At 31.0% G+C, this 19,105-nt stretch overlaps 1 long non-coding RNA gene across 2 annotated transcripts; it reads right to left on the reverse strand.

Annotated features, from left to right (window-relative positions):
• Nucleotides 1-120: 120 nt before the first annotated feature.
• Nucleotides 121-10,161, reverse strand: LOC139510588 (uncharacterized). Of its 2 annotated transcripts, none has more exons than XR_011661921.1 (4): nt 10,125-10,161; nt 9,453-9,523; nt 1,192-1,323; nt 121-196 (listed from the first exon to the last, which is right to left on the reverse strand). It is a non-coding gene; the product is annotated as an uncharacterized lncRNA (long non-coding RNA). The 2 variants fall into 2 exon arrangements; XR_011661922.1 differs by having other exon boundaries at nt 10,116-10,138.
• Between the last annotated feature and the right edge of the window lie 8,944 nt (nt 10,162-19,105).

Here is a 19,105-nt window from a genome sequence, read left to right on the forward strand (position 1 = left end):
CGCATGGTTAAAGGCTGTACGGTTACCTATTGCTTGCTTTCGTCCACGACATTTAGTTTACTTGATATTTTTTTCATTGACAATCATACCACATCTACTGGATTTTATATAAACAATTAGTTGATTGATAAAAGTTTTATTATTTCATTGACTGACTGCTTAGATAATTCAACCAACTAGTAGTCTTCTAGGTTATCTGAAAATATATCAGAGTAAAGTTGTTTTTTAATTAACGTTTATTTTCTACTGTCATAGACTGTTTTTATGATAGGCGAATCTAAAGATTCATAAATCTAACTTCCACCCTCTACCCTTTTCATTCGGTCTTGTTGATTGTAGTTGAGGGTAAACAATGATTTATTAAACAGTCTAAGTACAACCTTTCGACACAACAAGGTACAATATACATTTTAACAAAACAACACAGGTGAACTCATACACAAACTTGACGACAACACAATTATTTATTTCAAAACTTTCTCATAGCTGACTTAAAGGATGCATCTAATAGTAGATTCCAAAATAATATTAATTAACGAAAATTAATGTTGACTGTACTTTTATTTTACGAATTTATGTGTTGTTTGTTGTTGAAGGCCGCATGCACTTTCTAATTCTCTAATTGTCAACCTCCAAATGCTCAGCTGTTAAAGCTGGAGTAGGATCTGCTTACTCTTCCAGAGCACCTGCTATCACTTCAAATTTTTGGTGAGATTCGTGTTGCTAAGTCTTTAGTTTTCTATGTTGTGTTTTGTGTACTGTACTATTGTGTGTCCATTTGTCTTTTTCTTTTTTAGCCTTTTCTTTGTCAGTTTGTTTTCGATTTATGAGTCTGAATGTATGATTAATATCGAATAGTTCATTTCTATAGTTCAAAAGTAAGATTTGTTACTTTTTTTTAGTTCTCATTTTATTGCAGTTACGATTGTTTCGCCATTTTCATTATTTATTTATTTAACTTTTGGGTAATGCAACTGATTAAACTAGTGGATACATTTAATAAAAAAAAACATGCATCAGTAAGAAATGTATTCTGAAATCGGAAGTTTTAATGTTTCAATATTGTCCTCTTTAGGAGAACCATATTTCAACATTATAATTGTATTCTAACAATAAAATGTATTGAAAGAACTTTACCAATGCCTCAATAAAAACACTATTTAATCTTTAATTTTAAAACAGGTAACATACCAAGTCGAACCTCATCGTCAAGTGAGCGCCTTCTTCCCCAACACGGATAGGAAATTGTCCTACAGCAGTAGCTTTTACTACACCAACATATCCTCTTATAACATCTTTTTCCTTCCACGGCATGCGGAACAACTTATAAAAGAAGAAATATATTATTGAATACATTCAACTATTGCAATACCACCGCATACGGAACACATAAAAACATAAAAATTGTATTCAGTATCATTACCATTAAGTTTTATTAGAGATTTCTTTCTTCTTTAATTTTATTTTTTTGTTGTTTTTGTTCTTGTTGTTGATGTTTTAATTTGGAAACACAACATCGATACATTTTTATGCCCCACCCACTATAGTAGAGGGGCATTATGTTTCCTCGTCTGTGCCACCGTTCGTTCGTCTGTCTTCAGGTTAAAGTTTTTGGTCAAGGTAGTTTTTGATGAAGTTGAAGTCCAATCAACTTGAAACTTAGTACACATGTGCCCTATGATATGATTTTTCTAACTTTAATGCCAAATTAGTGTTTTGACCCTAATTTCATGGTTCACTGAACATAGAAAATGATAGTGGAAATTTCAGGTTAAAGTTTTTGGTCAAGGTAGTTTTTGATGAAGTTGAAGTCCAATCATTTTGAAACTTAGTATACATGTTCCCTGTGATATGACCTTTCTCATTTAAATGCCAAATTAAGAGTTTTTACCCCAATTTTACGGTCCACTAAACATAGAAAATGATAGTGCGAGTGGGGAATCCGTGTACTATGGACACATTCTTGTTTGTTATATTTTGTTTTCTTATAAAGGAATATAAGTAACTATATTCGCATTTATATATACTAGTACCAAGATTGATTCAAATTAAGGTAGTATTTAAAAAACTAAGTAAAATAACCCCTCACGGAATGAAACTTAATTAACAGCAAGTGATTCGACGTTTACAGTTCATAATCAGAACAGTTACAATTGGCTTGGGACTATGTCCATAAAATTAGTTGAAGTTGTTTGAATTGATCGCGATTGATTGCTTCAATTATTCATTTCGCAGTTCTTATTCAAATAAATTTATTTATTGTAACTGCGTTCAACGGATCTTTTCGTAATGGCATATTATGAAACCTTATTGATCGAAATCGATCATTTTTGTAGAAACAGAACGATGTTAACATATCGCAATTGATGATAATTGCTCACTGCTATCACAAGAAATAGTCAAAACCAATGCGAAAAATGAACAAATACTAAAAATATTTACACTGCATTCGGCTATTTGTCGTGTGTCTATTATTATATACTAGAACACACCCAGTTTTTCTCTGCTTTCAAGTCTTTCTGTTTGAATCCGTTGAACTGGAACTTATCAGTTATTGGTAATATTAATTATTTTGAAAACAAAAGGTCCTGGAATGGAGTATATTTTAATCAACAGCATTGTCCTATATAAGTTATAAATAAAGTTGAATTCTTTGCTTTGCTGTTTTACGTCATGCCCACTAACAAATTGAAAACTGTACCTATACGCCTTATTTTTAGTCCCGATTTTTGTCGAGCCTGCAACTTTTGTTGCAGAAAGCTCGACATAGGGATAGTGATCCGGCGGCGGCGGCGGTGTTAGCTAACTTCTTAAAAGCTTTATATTTTAGAAGGTGGAAGACCTGGATACTTCATACTTTGTATATAGATGCCTCATGTTACGAAGTTTCCGTCAGTCACATGTCCAATGTCCTTGACCTCATTTTCATGGTTCAGTGACCACTTGAAAAAAAAGTTCAAATTTTTTGTAATGTTGAATTCTCTCTTATTATAAGTAATAGGATAACTATATTTTATATGTGCGTACCTTGCAAGGTCCTCATGTCTGTCAGACAGTTTTCACTTGACCTCGACCTCATTTCATGGATCAGTGAACAAGGTTAAGTTTTGGTGGTCAAGTCCATATCTTAGATACTATAAGCAATAGGGCTAGTATATTCGGTGTATGGAAGGACTGTAAGGTGTACATGTCCAACTGGCAGGTGTCATCTGACCTTGACTTCATTTTCATGGTTCAGTGGTTATAGTTAAATTTTTGGGTTTTGGTCTGTTTTTCTCATACTATATGCAATAGGTCTACTATATTTGTTGTATGGAATGATTGTAAGGTGTACATGTCTAGCGGGCAGATGTCATGTGACCTTGACCTCATTTTCATGGTTCAGTGGTCAATGTTAAGTTTTTGAGTTTTGGTCTTTTTATCTAATACTATATGCTATAGGTCAACTATATTTGGTGTATGGAAATATTTTATGATCTTTATGTCAGTCGCGCAGGTTTTTTTTTTTGACCGTGACCTCATTTTCACGGTTCATTGCACTGTGTTAAGTTTTTGTGTTTTGGTCTATTTTTCTTAAACTATAAGTAATAGGTCAACTATATATGTTGTATAGAAGCATTGCTAGCTGTACATGTCTGCCTGGCATGGTTCATCTAATCTTGACCTCATTTTCAAGGTTCATTGGTCTTTGTTTAGTTATCTTGGTTAATGTTAAGTTTATGTGACAGTTGTTATAAAGCTTAACTTTATACTTAGGACTATCAACATAATATCAATGATTAGTATAGAAGGCGAGACATTTCAGCGTGTGTACTCTTGTTAGTATTCGTATTGTTATGTTAGAAAGTCTTACTGATTAAAATACTATAATAGGTAACAATTTGACAATTTAGTAGTGTCAACCCTGTGGTTATGACCCGTGTATATAGCATATTAGTCCTGAATACAACGTTTGGTGGTGCGCCTGTCAGATGCGGAACGTACAGATAAGGTAATAGGTAACAGGTGAATATACTATTGGTATCGGTAGCGGACTCGACACGGAACTTCTTAATTATTGGCAATATTAATTACGTGGAAAACAAAAGGGCCTGGAGTGGTGTAATTTTTAATCTACACCTTTGTACTATATTAGTTATATATAAAGTTGAATTCTGTGATTCGTCGTTTTTACGTGATGACGGCTGACAAATTGGACCTCGTAATTTTAGTATTATAGATAGATATATCATGAAGATGTGATATGAGTGCCAATGAAACAACTCTCCAAACAAGTCACAATTTATAAAAGTAAACCATTATAGGTCAAGGTACGGTCTCCAACAATGAGCCTTTGCTCACACCGAAAAGCAAGCTGTAAAGGCCCCTAAAAAAATACTTGTGTAAAACAATTCAAACAGAAAAAAAACCAACGGTCTAATCTATATAATAATCGAGATACGAGAAACAGTTATGAACCACATTAACAAACGACAACTACTGAACATCAGATAGCTTTTTAGATCTTATACATCTTGAGCTTTTTTACCTGGGGTTTTGAGCGTTCCCGATAACGGAAAATTCAGAAAAGCTATTTTGACGCCGAAATTATGTACGTGTTTGTAATCAAATTTTTCTAAATCTGAAATTAAGTGTCTGATGGAACCGATAAACCCTTTTATACTGCACTCGTTCTATTTGAGCAGTCAAAATGCGTTGACTGTATATTTCTATATTATGCACAACCACTGACCTGATATAACTTTTCCTCATGAATATTTAAATAGAAATTGCCGAAATTGTAATTAATTATTCATACGACCTATTCAACCTGTTCTTGTTTCCAATGTATACAAAGACTCAAACTTATTTCTTTTACAATTTTTAGAAAACAATATTTCACTTAAATCATTATGTTTTATGCTTATTGTTGATATTTTAGTTCATCTCAAACAATTCCTTCACCATCGATTTAGGGTTTCATCAGGAATTGTACATTTCATTGTGTTGTATATTTCTCCGCCTGCATGATATGAGGCCTTTTTAAAAAGGGAGTGTTTCCCAATATCTAAATCAAATAATAAAATTAACGCATTAAACAACAATTAAAAATGTTTTTTCAGATTTCAGTATAAAGACAATAATAGTGCATAGCCTCGCTTTCCCCGTTTCTAAGCCTCATCCTTATATCTTTGATATGTAAAGTCAATGCACTATTATTGTCTATTTATACTGCACTCGTTCTATTTGAGCAGTCAAAATGCGTTGACTGTATATTTCTATGTCATATACAGTCACTGACCCGATATCACTTTTCCTCATGAATATTTAAATAGAAATTGCCGAAATAATATTGAATTATTCATACGACCTTTTCAACCTGTTCTTGTTTCAAATGCATACAACGATGCGTGGAACGACTCAATATTGTTTCCTTCGCAATTATTGGAAAAACATATTTAATTTGTTAATATTTTTTGTTTGCAACCTATAAATCATTATGTTTTATGCTTATGGTTGATATTTAAGTCCATACTCAAACGATTTCGTTCACCATCGAGTGTTGGTTTCAACAGGTAAATGTACATTTCATTGTGTTGTATATTTCTTCGCGAGCATGATGTGAGGCCTCTTTAAAGGGTATTTCACCCAATATTTAAATCAAACAAATAACCTTAACGCATTAATCAACAATTGAAAATGTTTTTTTAGATTGCAGTATTAAGACAATAATAGTGCATTGACTTGACATATCAACGATATAAGGATTCGGCCCGAAACGGGGAAATAGCTCGGCACAGCCTCGCATTTCCCCATTTCTAAGCCTCATCCTTATATCGTTGATATGTCAAGTCAATGCACTATTATTGTCTTTTTATACTGCATTCGTTCCATTTGAGCAGTCAAAATGCGTTGACCGTATATTTCTATGTCATATACAGTCGCTGATCTGAAATCACTTTTTCTCATGAATATTTAAATTCAAATTGCCTAAATTGTAATTAATTATTCATACGACCTATTCAACCTGTTATTGTTTCCAAAGTATACAACGACTCAAACTTATTTCTTTTGCAATTTTTAGAAAAAAAAAACATATTTCATTAATTAATAGTTTTGGTTTGAGAATTATATATCATTATGTTTTATGCTTATTCTTGATATTTTAGTTCATTCTCAAACAAACTTGTTAATCATCGATTGCAGGTTTCAACAGGTAGATGTACATTTCATTGTGTTGTATATTTCTCCGCCTGCATGATATGAGGCCTTTTTAAAAAGGGAGTGTTTCCCAATATCTAAATCAAATAATAAAATTAACGCATTAAACAACAATTAAAAATGTTTTTTCAGATTTCAGTATAAAGACAATAATAGTGCATAGCCTCGCTTTCCCCGTTTCTAAGCCTCATCCTTATATCTTTGATATGTACGGTCAATGCACTATTATTGTCTATTTATACTGCACTCGTTCTATTTGAGCAGTCAAAATGCGTTGACTGTATATTTCTATGTCATATACAGTCACTGACCCGATATCACTTTTCCTCATGAATATTTAAATAGAAATTGCCGAAATAATATTGAATTATTCATACGACCTTTTCAACCTGTTCTTGTTTCAAATGCATACAACGATGCGTGGAACGACTCAATATTGTTTCCTTCGCAATTATTGGAAAAACATATTTAATTTGTTAATATTTTTTGTTTGCAACCTATAAATCATTATGTTTTATGCTTATGGTTGATATTTAAGTCCATACTCAAACGATTTCGTTCACCATCGAGTGTTGGTTTCAACAGGTAAATGTACATTTCATTGTGTTGTATATTTCTTCGCGAGCATGATGTGAGGCCTCTTTAAAGGGTATTTCACCCAATATTTAAATCAAACAAATAACCTTAACGCATTAATCAACAATTGAAAATGTTTTTTTAGATTGCAGTATTAAGACAATAATAGTGCATTGACTTGACATATCAACGATATAAGGATTCGGCCCGAAACGGGGAAATAGCTCGGCACAGCCTCGCATTTCCCCATTTCTAAGCCTCATCCTTATATCGTTGATATGTCAAGTCAATGCACTATTATTGTCTTTTTATACTGCATTCGTTCCATTTGAGCAGTCAAAATGCGTTGACCGTATATTTCTATGTCATATACAGTCGCTGATCTGAAATCACTTTTTCTCATGAATATTTAAATTCAAATTGCCTAAATTGTAATTAATTATTCATACGACCTATTCAACCTGTTATTGTTTCCAAAGTATACAACGACTCAAACTTATTTCTTTTGCAATTTTTAGAAAAAAAAAACATATTTCATTAATTAATAGTTTTGGTTTGAGAATTATATATCATTATGTTTTATGCTTATTCTTGATATTTTAGTTCATTCTCAAACAAACTTGTTAATCATCGATTGCAGGTTTCAACAGGTAGATGTACATTTCATTGTGTTGTATATTTCTCCGCCTGCATGATATGAGGCCTTTTTAAAAAGGGAGTGTTTCCCAATATCTAAATCAAATAATAAAATTAACGCATTAAACAACAATTAAAAATGTTTTTTCAGATTTCAGTATAAAGACAATAATAGTGCATAGCCTCGCTTTCCCCGTTTCTAAGCCTCATCCTTATATCTTTGATATGTACGGTCAATGCACTATTATTGTCTATTTATACTGCACTCGTTCTATTTGAGCAGTCAAAATGCGTTGACTGTATATTTCTATGTCATATACAGTCACTGACCCGATATCACTTTTCCTCATGAATATTTAAATAGAAATTGCCGAAATAATATTGAATTATTCATACGACCTTTTCAACCTGTTCTTGTTTCAAATGCATACAACGATGCGTGGAACGACTCAATATTGTTTCCTTCGCAATTATTGGAAAAACATATTTAATTTGTTAATATTTTTTGTTTGCAACCTATAAATCATTATGTTTTATGCTTATGGTTGATATTTAAGTCCATACTCAAACGATTTCGTTCACCATCGAGTGTTGGTTTCAACAGGTAAATGTACATTTCATTGTGTTGTATATTTCTTCGCGAGCATGATGTGAGGCCTCTTTAAAGGGTATTTCACCCAATATTTAAATCAAACAAATAACCTTAACGCATTAATCAACAATTGAAAATGTTTTTTTAGATTGCAGTATTAAGACAATAATAGTGCATTGACTTGACATATCAACGATATAAGGATTCGGCCCGAAACGGGGAAATAGCTCGGCACAGCCTCGCATTTCCCCATTTCTAAGCCTCATCCTTATATCGTTGATATGTCAAGTCAATGCACTATTATTGTCTTTTTATACTGCATTCGTTCCATTTGAGCAGTCAAAATGCGTTGACCGTATATTTCTATGTCATATACAGTCGCTGATCTGAAATCACTTTTTCTCATGAATATTTAAATTCAAATTGCCTAAATTGTAATTAATTATTCATACGACCTATTCAACCTGTTATTGTTTCCAAAGTATACAACGACTCAAACTTATTTCTTTTGCAATTTTTAGAAAAAAAAAACATATTTCATTAATTAATAGTTTTGGTTTGAGAATTATATATCATTATGTTTTATGCTTATTCTTGATATTTTAGTTCATTCTCAAACAAACTTGTTAATCATCGATTGCAGGTTTCAACAGGTAGATGTACATTTCATTGTGCTGTACATTTCTCCGCCTGCATGATATGAGTCCTTTTTATAAAACAGGGAAGTTTCCCGATATTTAAATCAAATAATAACATACACACTAAACACCAATTGTAAAAGTAGTACTCTTTTAGATTGCAGTATAAAGACAATATAATAGTGCATTGACTTGACATATCAACGACATAAGGATTCGGCCTGAAACGGGAAAATAGCTCGGCACAGCCTCTCATGTCCTCGTTTCTAAGCCTCATCCTTATATCGTTGATATGTCAAGTCAATGCACTATTATTGTCTATATACGTTACAAATTATCAAAGTGTGACAAAATTATTATGTTCATACAACACATTGAACAATTTAGAGTATTTTTAATTAGAAGGCACAAGTTCACGACAGATTGAAAAATCGTTTATAAACTTAAAGCTCGTCATTGTCAAGTTGCTTATCATGAATTTACACGAAAATATTTAAGTTCATTTATCCGATTGAAACCTCAAAGTATCGGTTACCAGCGAATATGAGTCTTACAAATCAAATAGAACACATGATAATAGTGTTACGAAAGTAGGGGTTGGACGAATGGACTGAGCATGTAATTGTTATATTAACCCACCGTAAGATATTTTGGAATATGATATATAAAAACCAAGAGAATGAATTGTGTATAAACGTCAACGAGATAAAAACATACAACGCAAGTCATAGACATTAGCATCATAGTAAACTACAGTAGCAAAATCTTAAATGAAAATTTGTTACGAATATGATTTGTTTAATACTTACTCAGTAGACCAGCAAGAAGCAGGAACATCACACATTTTAACATTTTCTACGTTTATGTAATTAAAGCACTGCTAAAAAAAAACATACAACATCAGCCTTTTTCATGATACTTGTATATCTAATAATGTCAACTAAAATTTTCTTTTGAAGGTCAGGTGATAATTATGATTTGATGTATTTTATAATTTAATCATTTTCTGTAAAGAAGAGACGTTTTTTTTTTAAATTGACAAACATCTGCGAACCGAATAATTTCGAATTCGCAAATATACGTTGAAAACCATTAAATAATTATAAATAAATAATATACAATTTATCGCAACTTAAACATTGTTTATACATAAATGCACATCCATAACAGAAGTCATTTAACTATATATTTTTTTTAATTTTATTATTTTGTCACATACTGCTTGAACATAATACAATGGCATAAAAAAATATACATTAAAACAATCAGTACCCAGCCATCAAATTGGCTTATGAGACACATATTACAAAACATTTCCCATTTAAATATATGTAAATATAACATTTACTTAAATTTGTTTTTTGTACAATTTCAAAAAGATTTATCATTTAAATAACTACAAATTCAATTCTAAAATTATTTAATAGATTAAAATAATAAATTACAGAGATGAAAATTATTATTCAACATACAATACTTACATACACAACCTTAACTGATATCTGAATGCATTATTATTCTGGTTTTGTCTATATTTATTGCCAAAATATATTGATTGATAAAACTATTATGGAACAACATGTGGTACCAAACAATATCTTCCCAGAATACAATTTTGATCAAGGTTACATACAATTAACTGGAAATTAAATTAAAAACACGATATCAGTTACAGGTATTTTATATATATATACATTTTAATAGGTAAATATATGTGCAGTTTATCACCAGGTAATCCAAAATGTTTTGAATTTTGGGTTCAAGAATGTCACGTTTTTTAAGAAAAACAAGTAAAATAACGAAAATAGCGAACGTCGACTAAAGTTGTAAATTTAAAGTCCATAAGCTAATAGCAAAATCAAAAGCTCTAACACATTAAACGATTTTATAGCTAGCTAAATCTCTCACTTGTATGACAGTCGCAATCCCCCCTCCCCCCCATAATATAGACAACGATGTGTGAACAAAATAAACAGACATAATTAGTTAAAATGCAAAAATACTTGTACAGCAGTCAACAATGTGTTATAATCTTAATCACTGTAAAACAAACAAATATGTCTTGAAATCTAATATAAATTAAAAATTTTAAGTTTCTTAAACGATACCCGCCAATTGCAAGTGAGCCATACTGCGCTTTTATTATAGATGATATTCAATGAGTTGCTTTAAGTTGATCTTTTGTTTTGGAGAAACTTGGTCAAATTAGCTCCTGTTTTGCTCCTGTCTTATCGCAGCTAATTAAATCCATCAAAGATGAAAAAAAAATATTTCTAATATGTAAAATAATTGAACCTTTTTTTTTTGAACGGCTGTTAATTATCCTCTTAAATGTTTCATCTGTCAGATGTAGTCGAGAAATTGGTGTCTGAATGATGCCTAGTTTGTTACGTAGGTAGTTTCACTAAGGAAGCAATATTAGATAACTTCGAGCCTTCAAGGCGTTGAAATTACAATATACAGATTTAACTTTTTCATTGTGTCATGCAGGTCATTAATGAATTGTCTGCGCTTCAACAGGCGCATCACACAATTAAAGGCCATAATACAAAATCATGCTACCATAAATTCATATTTGTCATACTGTTAATTATATTCAATTAAACGATGAATAAAACTTGAAGATAATAAAGGTATCTGCATTACGCAGGTAAAAGTGAGAACATCACATGGAAGATTAAATCTAATCACCTATATTAACGCGATGGAACATGTTATAATTGAGAAAATGAGGATAATTGTAGAGCATAATTGTAAAAGATGCATGAAAATAGAGATGCACAACAATCATTGGAAGTTTAAAAAAGAAACGAAATATACAAAGAGGACACGTAAAACTCATGTTGAATAGTCGGTAACTGCTTCATAAAATTTAGCAGCATCCTGAGGATTCTGATTTATTAGGTGTATGGAGTTGATAAAACAAATTCCTACAAGCGCGATTAGCATAGAAGACACCGCCTTGATACTGAAAATCATAGTTGCTTTCTTTTTATACTGAATCACAATGGAATTGATAATGATTTTCTAGTTTGAAACTGCAGTTAAGCAGTTGTGAATTTGCATAAATTATGAACTAATTCAACAGAGAAAACTAACCACATAATTCAAAACAAGAAACAAGTTATTCTGTATTATTGATTAGTAATTGAAAAACATGAAATTTAAAACCAAAAACAGTAAATATAAGTTGTTTCTCGGAATAAAATGTATGTCAACTCCGACAATCATTGTCATATCTATGAATCAACTGTTTACAAAACTTTGATAAGTTCAAAATAATAAGGGTTTTCGATCACTATAATATATAACATTAGCTGTGCATGGTTAAATCATTCGGAATGTTGGTTCTTATTGCTCTTCAACTTCGTCAATGATGAGCATTTTGTAGGTAAAACATACATGGTGTACACAGTTATGAGCATGTTATCCTTGATGAGTTTTTTTTTCTTATATAGTAAACCTGTTCATGTTTTCTCATCGAAATATAAAGATGATGATGAACATACATATTGAAGACACAGATAAAACAAGAAACTTGCATGAAATAACACAAGACACTATAGGTTGTCGAAATTATATTCCGAGACCAATACACGACTTTAGATGATGCAAAAGCATACATATATGGCCTTTAAACTTATGTTTTTAGACTATGTATATAGTTTTTTTATGTACCCTTTTCAAAACACTGGATTCGAGTACAGCTCAGTAACTTAGTTTAACTATTGGCTTATCTAGTGCATTGATATTTAAGTTTTCTCATTTGATAATTGAAACCATTACCCTAAATAAGCTATTATAAATTATAAATGTGGAGACAAACAGGTGACTTATAATTAGAAGAACAAAATACTTTTAATTTTATGGATTCGTAATAGAGGTATCAGATATATTTATCGAGTTCACAAAATACTGTAAAGTTCTCCGACAATGAATGTCACATATCAAAATATTTATTGACTTCCAGTTGTTGTCTCTCTGAGTTTAACATTGACAAAACACTAATAGGGCCTTTTAAAACTGAATCAGATTTTTTTTTCGCAAAGCTTTAGTGTGTTTATAGTTTCCGTAACCTTAACATTTGACTACTTAATAATCAAAAACATATTTAGAGTGGTATTCTCCATTAGATTGCTGACGATTGGTATGTCTGCCGCGGAAGTTGGAAGCCGGAAAAAATAAGCACGCTTAGCAACAGATGAAAATGAATAGTCAAACAAGAAAAGAAAAAAAAACTCGAAGTACTGCACAGGAATCTATACTTCAAGCTCATCATATACTATTTGTGAAGTTGATGCGGATTATCTATCAACAATGTTTTGGTATCTTCCAATGAACATTTTAAGAAAAAAGATGAAGTTGGAGGTTTAGCTAGCGATAAAACCAGATTTAAAACAACTCATCAAAGATACCAGGATTGAAATTTTGTATATGCTCTAGACGTTCGTTTTTTTGTTTACAAAAGATGCACCATTGACGTTCAAATAAAAAAAGTGAAAAGGCCAAATGAAGTGCGAAGTTGAAAAGCGTTAAGGAACAAAATCTTATAAGTTTTGTCAAATACAGCTAATTTAATATATTCCTTAGGTAGAAAAGTTTTTCAAAAGTTTTTAACCCACATTTTTGGTTCAAAAAATCTTGTAAAGGGAGGAATATTAAATATTTTTTTCTCACTTTGGTCACCTTTCATTGACAACCTCTTTTGAATTCTCATTGGGTTCAATTTTTTTCTAATTTTTATTTTTTTTTAACTTTAAATGGATTTTTTTATTAATATAGGTCCGGTTTGTTTTGTCATATAGGCCTTCAACTGTTTCTGCTTTTTTGCTTCCTTGCTTTATGCTTTTAAGACAGCGCTTCGGACGTATACAATTGATATGTTGTTTTCATTTTTCATTTTTCTTATTTAAGGAACATGTAAATCGTAAAGTAAGACAGTAGACTTGACACATATCGATATTCTAGATATGGAATAATGGGTGGAATTCGAAGGGACAAACAAATAAGAGTTAAGCAAGTGCATTGTAATACTACCGTTAAAGTAAAATCACAAAAATACTGAACTCAGAGGAAAATCAATTCGGAAAGTCCATAATAAAAGGTATTATACAATTATTGATTTTCTCTCCAATTAGTCTTTGTTAAATTTGCAGTTTCAATAAATTGTCTAGAATTCATCCTTGTTTCAAATAAGAAATACTTAGCACTTGTAAAGTTTCCTCCTGCCCAGTACAATAGACATGATTTCACATGATAATCATTGCATATGCGTAAATAGCCATCCCTGAAAGTTAACCAATAAAATGTTCACCTCTCTTGTGGACAAGCTTTAGTAACAATGTTACATAAAATTTCCAAAATATTCTATAGCAGCACCAAATAAAAACTAATGATGCTTTGAAACATCCTAGATGTATGTTTATGACCCAGATTTTTGTTTACTGCAATGAAATGTAGGATTGGTTTCCTACAACTGTCAAATCCAAGGGAGTAATTTTTGTTCTATTCTTTTTCGTATGTATCCGGGTGTGATGGAATACTATTTGGTATATAAGTTTATATAAGATTTTTTTTTGTAAAATATTTCAAAATGAACAAATAATCATATACGCGGTTGGAAATAAAAAGAGGAGCAAAGATACCAGAAGGACATTCAAACTCATAGATCGAAAATAAACTGAAATCTCAATGGTTAAAAAAAAAATGACTCCGTAGAAAAACAAAGATACACAAAACACAACAAAGAAAAATAAAGACTAATAAACACAAACCCATCCTAGAAATAAGGGTAATCGCAGATCCTCCGAAAGGGTAAGCAGATACTGCTCCGCATGTGGCACCCGTCATGTTAAATAAAAAACCCTGTAAATAGTCTAATTCGGTAGGTCACATTCATGAAAAGGGAAAGACATTGTAGTTACGACTTTATGAACATAGCCGATATCGTCTGTGAAACAGATATTCTATAACAATCAACCAACACGTGATGGCGTCCATAAAATTTCAAAGGTTAGATTTCGACTTCATCATTTGGAACTCTTTGTTCAATAGATTTCTTGTGAGCAGCGACCCTCTATCAAGGAAATCATGATAGGAAGTACAAGCCTGTGAATATCGTATCAATTGGGATATATATACTCCGTAGGCAAGAGCAGCTAGGATGTTGCTACATAGAAATGGGAAATTCACAATTGGGAAGCTGAAACCATCTCTTTTTTGTTGTAAAGTTTTATTTTCAACCTCCACTAATTGTCAATTTAAAAGTCAACAAAAACTAAGAGAATACCAGTATGGAATGAAATAATACTAATGAATTAACAGGGAAAGTAATACTGTTTCAATATTTTGAGTTATAAGTTAGTCCTGTGCAATAAAGGGTTCTGTATCTTCACAATTAAAATGCAGTAATTATCACACGAAACAGATAGTGTTAAAACAAGTTTTTATTATATGAAAGCATCCCGTTTCTATCTGCTTAGTAGGTATTGTGAATAAGCTTGTCTTCTAGCTCAACTGTAAGATATGTAAAAAATTCATATTTAGATTTACATCTGCATAGTATTGTCGTGGAGTGTTTAGTTCTTATTAATACAAAGCATTCAAAAATGTGTAATTTTATTTCACAATATATAATTTATGTAATTTTTTCAACAATATAGATTTACACTTTTTTAATTTTCTCTTTTTTCTTTCTTTATTATACTTCTATTCTTACAACCATGGCGACTTTTACTTTCGTCTTGTTTTGCATACCGAGCATCGTGCTCTATTTAAATAATTTTATTTTTGAGTTCTATTGATTTCATCTTTTTGAATGTTCCATTTTTTTTATTTTGGATTTTGTTAAATTTGAATTGAGTGTAATTTTTTATACTAACACTAAGACACATATGCTCAATTTATATCATGTTTTTTTTAAAACTAAGTTTGATAGTTCTGTATTCCGTTAAAATCTTACTTTTTTGTTGAACAATTTTTTAAACAATCAGAAAAATTTAAAGAAAACTTAAAAGTCGTAATCCTGTCTTTCCTCGTCAACCACATAATTTATATATTTTAACTACAAAAATGAACTAAAATAAACAGTCTTCATTCTAACATATTGAAAAACTCAACAACTGGATTACTATAGATATTGTAATATTGGTTGTTACATACCTAATTTGACTTCATTCTCGGTTGAGCGTTTACGTGCATAACATACCCTCTGCCATCTACAGCATCCTCTTCAATTACTACAATACCTAACACACCTCCAATAACAAGAGTCCACGGAATCAGGGACAACTAAAAAATAAATTAGTTTACTGAATAATAATAACGCACTGTACATGTCTTTCCCGTGTAAAATAATATTGATTTTTCAAATTTCACATTGGCACGACAAAATTTGAAAGATATTCACCCTTTTAAATGGAATTATTAAATGCATGGATATTGTTCAATGAAAGTTTGTTTTCATGAAATTATTGAAAATTAACACGAGGTTGTTGTCTCTTTGACACATTCCCCATTTCCATTCTCAATTTTATATCTGATTTCCTTTCTAGGTTTTCACTCTTCGTCCTTTTGGTAATATCTGCTTTTCAACGTATGCTTACCATTTTGTGTTTTCAAAAATCTTGTCTAGGATCATCGGTTAAGGGCCATTAATTATCAAAAGTCCCATACTGTGTAGTACATTTGGTTAAATGAATAAAAATAAATGTGTTGAAAAATCACCGGTTAGATGGAATCTTAAACAACATACAACGAAAAACAGTCACCATCGCAAAATCTCAGAAAAAATTTGTATTTAAAAAAGTACACTTACCCATGAGACCAGCAAGAAGTAGTAAAATCAACAGCTTCGACATATTTAACAGCACTATAAAACTGTAAGTACAAAATCAGTAACAGTTTCACAAAAAATTAAACAGCTTTAAAAGGTAAGTTTGTAGAATAGAAAATAATTTAACTACGTATGTAACGCGTCTTTTGATTGGCTGACAGTGTTTTGTTTATCAGTTCTGAGACATAATTTTGTCATTTGATCGTGACGTCATCGGTTTTTTTTCATGATTTACTCCGGTTTAAAATGAAGTATTGAATTAAATTATTAGGAATGACTGTAACATTTTTTCTGTCTATTCGAAATAACATAAAAATTTGGTGCACCACATTTTGATGTTATTTCTTTATAGAAAGAACAAAAATATTACAGTCAATCCTTAAATAAAAAAGATTTCATTTTTGTAATGTGAGATGTACGCATTTGTAGTAATCTCAATACTTAGTTTGTATGTATTTTTAAGTACTATTTGGTAAGTGCAATTTAGTTAATAAAATTTAAAATAAAAAAAGAAAGACAAGATGAACCACAACTAAAATAACTATCAAAAAGCAGTACTTATAATAAAAAAAACCAATTACCTGCTAAACCTGTAGTTGTAATATCGCTCTATATTTTTATTTTTGTGCTCAATATATATAATACCTAAGTATATTGATTTTAATTTCGGTAATTGAATAATAATAAAATCAAACAACATTCCTTCCTGGAATATTAATTTGATCAAGGATTACGGGAAACTGAAATGATTCTGCTATTGTTTATACATAAATACTACCATTGTGACCAACTTTCCATTTCAAATTTATTTGAAATGGCAAAATACATTCAAATTTGTCAATGTGTATTCTCATTTGTTCAAGAATAAACTTTTTTCTAGTATTTTGTTTTGATTTGATTTTTATGTCATCTTCTTATATCAATCAAAAGTGACCAATGAAAAAAAGAAGAGAATGTAAGTTTTTAAAGATTTAAGAATAATATAAAAAAGAGAAGAGGGATAAGAGTTGCGGTCATTGTATGTTCAAAATTTTATCTCACATTTTGTTTGTCCACATTTTTTATGCTGTTACCAAAAAGTCAATTTGAATAACTGAGATGACCGACAGCCGAAAGTATTTTTTGTTTGTTAGAAAACTTATCATTAATTTTATCTTATTAGGGACAGGGGAAGACACCTACGCGTATCTTGCCTCTTTATACACAAGATATAACAATTCGACTTTGGACTTACTTAAACTTTGAGTTTAAGCTGCTTTTCATGTTTTTATGTCGTTCATTCTTTCTAGGATATACAGAAAGTTCTTGGTTTTTTTAATGTATGACCAGGTATCAAAACGTCTCTCTATTTATACGTATTAGTCCGACATATATAACATTTGATCCTAGTAGATAAAGTTGCTCAACTGAAGTGTATCGCTTCATCTTTATTCTTGTGTGTTGCTATTCTGCGGTTTACATGCTATAATGTAGTATTATACTATTTATTTATGTAGATCTATGTGCTGAGTGTTCTTGCGTTTGTTTGTACTGTATTCCTGTCATATTAGCGGTATTTTTAACATGCAATATAAGCGGGAGGTTCGGCTAGTCAAAACAACAGGTTCAACTCACCATGATTAATTAAATGTCCTGTACTAAGTCAGGAATGGGGTAGTTGTAATCTATAGTCTGTTTCTTTGTTAAATGTGCGTTTGCTTTTGTTGTAGTTCAGTTTTTCTGTTGTTTCGTTGTTGTCCTGTTATAGTTTCCGTCCGTTTTAGATTGTGCAGATTTGTTTAATCGAATTATGACTATTGAACAGCGGTATACTTCTGTTGCCCTTATTTTTCCACTAGTTAATTTATGTAGTCGCCATATCTCGAAGATATCAATAACAGACATCACTTGAGATTAATTTAGCTGATTTTCTTCACTTTTTGACCCTTTATTATATAGCTATCAGACTTAAAAGAGGGACGAAAGATACCAGAGAGATAGTAAAACTCATAAATCGAAAATAAACATAAAAAGACAAACAGTAGTACACATGACACAACATAGAAAACTTAAGAATAAGCAACACGAACTTAAGATGTTTCGTTTTTCTTTCTTTTCTTTCATCAGTATATTTTATTTGTCTCTTGCTGATCGACATTTGTCAACATTTTGTCGTCGGGATCTTAACTTAGTCTTTCATACGATATCATATAATATTTGTTTTAGTTTCAGGTCAATATCAGCTAGTATGCGTTTGCCATATTTCTAGCTAAGGGTCATGATTAAGGGAAATGGATGCTGCCTTTTGTGGCTGCTGTGACTGTGAAATAAATGGGACCATGAAAGAAATACTACTGGCAAACAATCTGCTCGGCTTTCAGAATGTAATAATTCATAATTTTATAGCATTCATTTGATAGTTTAAAAAGGGCGTAAATACATCCCATTGAAAGGATTTAACTAGCTAATAACAGTTTATTTTCGATCTATGAATTTGAATGTCCCTCTGGTATCTTTCGCCTCTCTTTTACAAAATGAGGCTCATTACAATATATGCTTTCTTTATGCCAAGAATACTGATTGGTTTGTCTTACGCTTATGGCTCTCTGTCTCATATTTTAATCTCTAAAAATAAACACAAACAATAAA

The sequence above is a fragment of the Mytilus edulis genome, chromosome 2 (assembly GCF_963676685.1).
Source record: "Mytilus edulis chromosome 2, xbMytEdul2.2, whole genome shotgun sequence".
NCBI classification, from domain to species: Eukaryota; Metazoa; Mollusca; class Bivalvia; order Mytilida; family Mytilidae; genus Mytilus; species Mytilus edulis.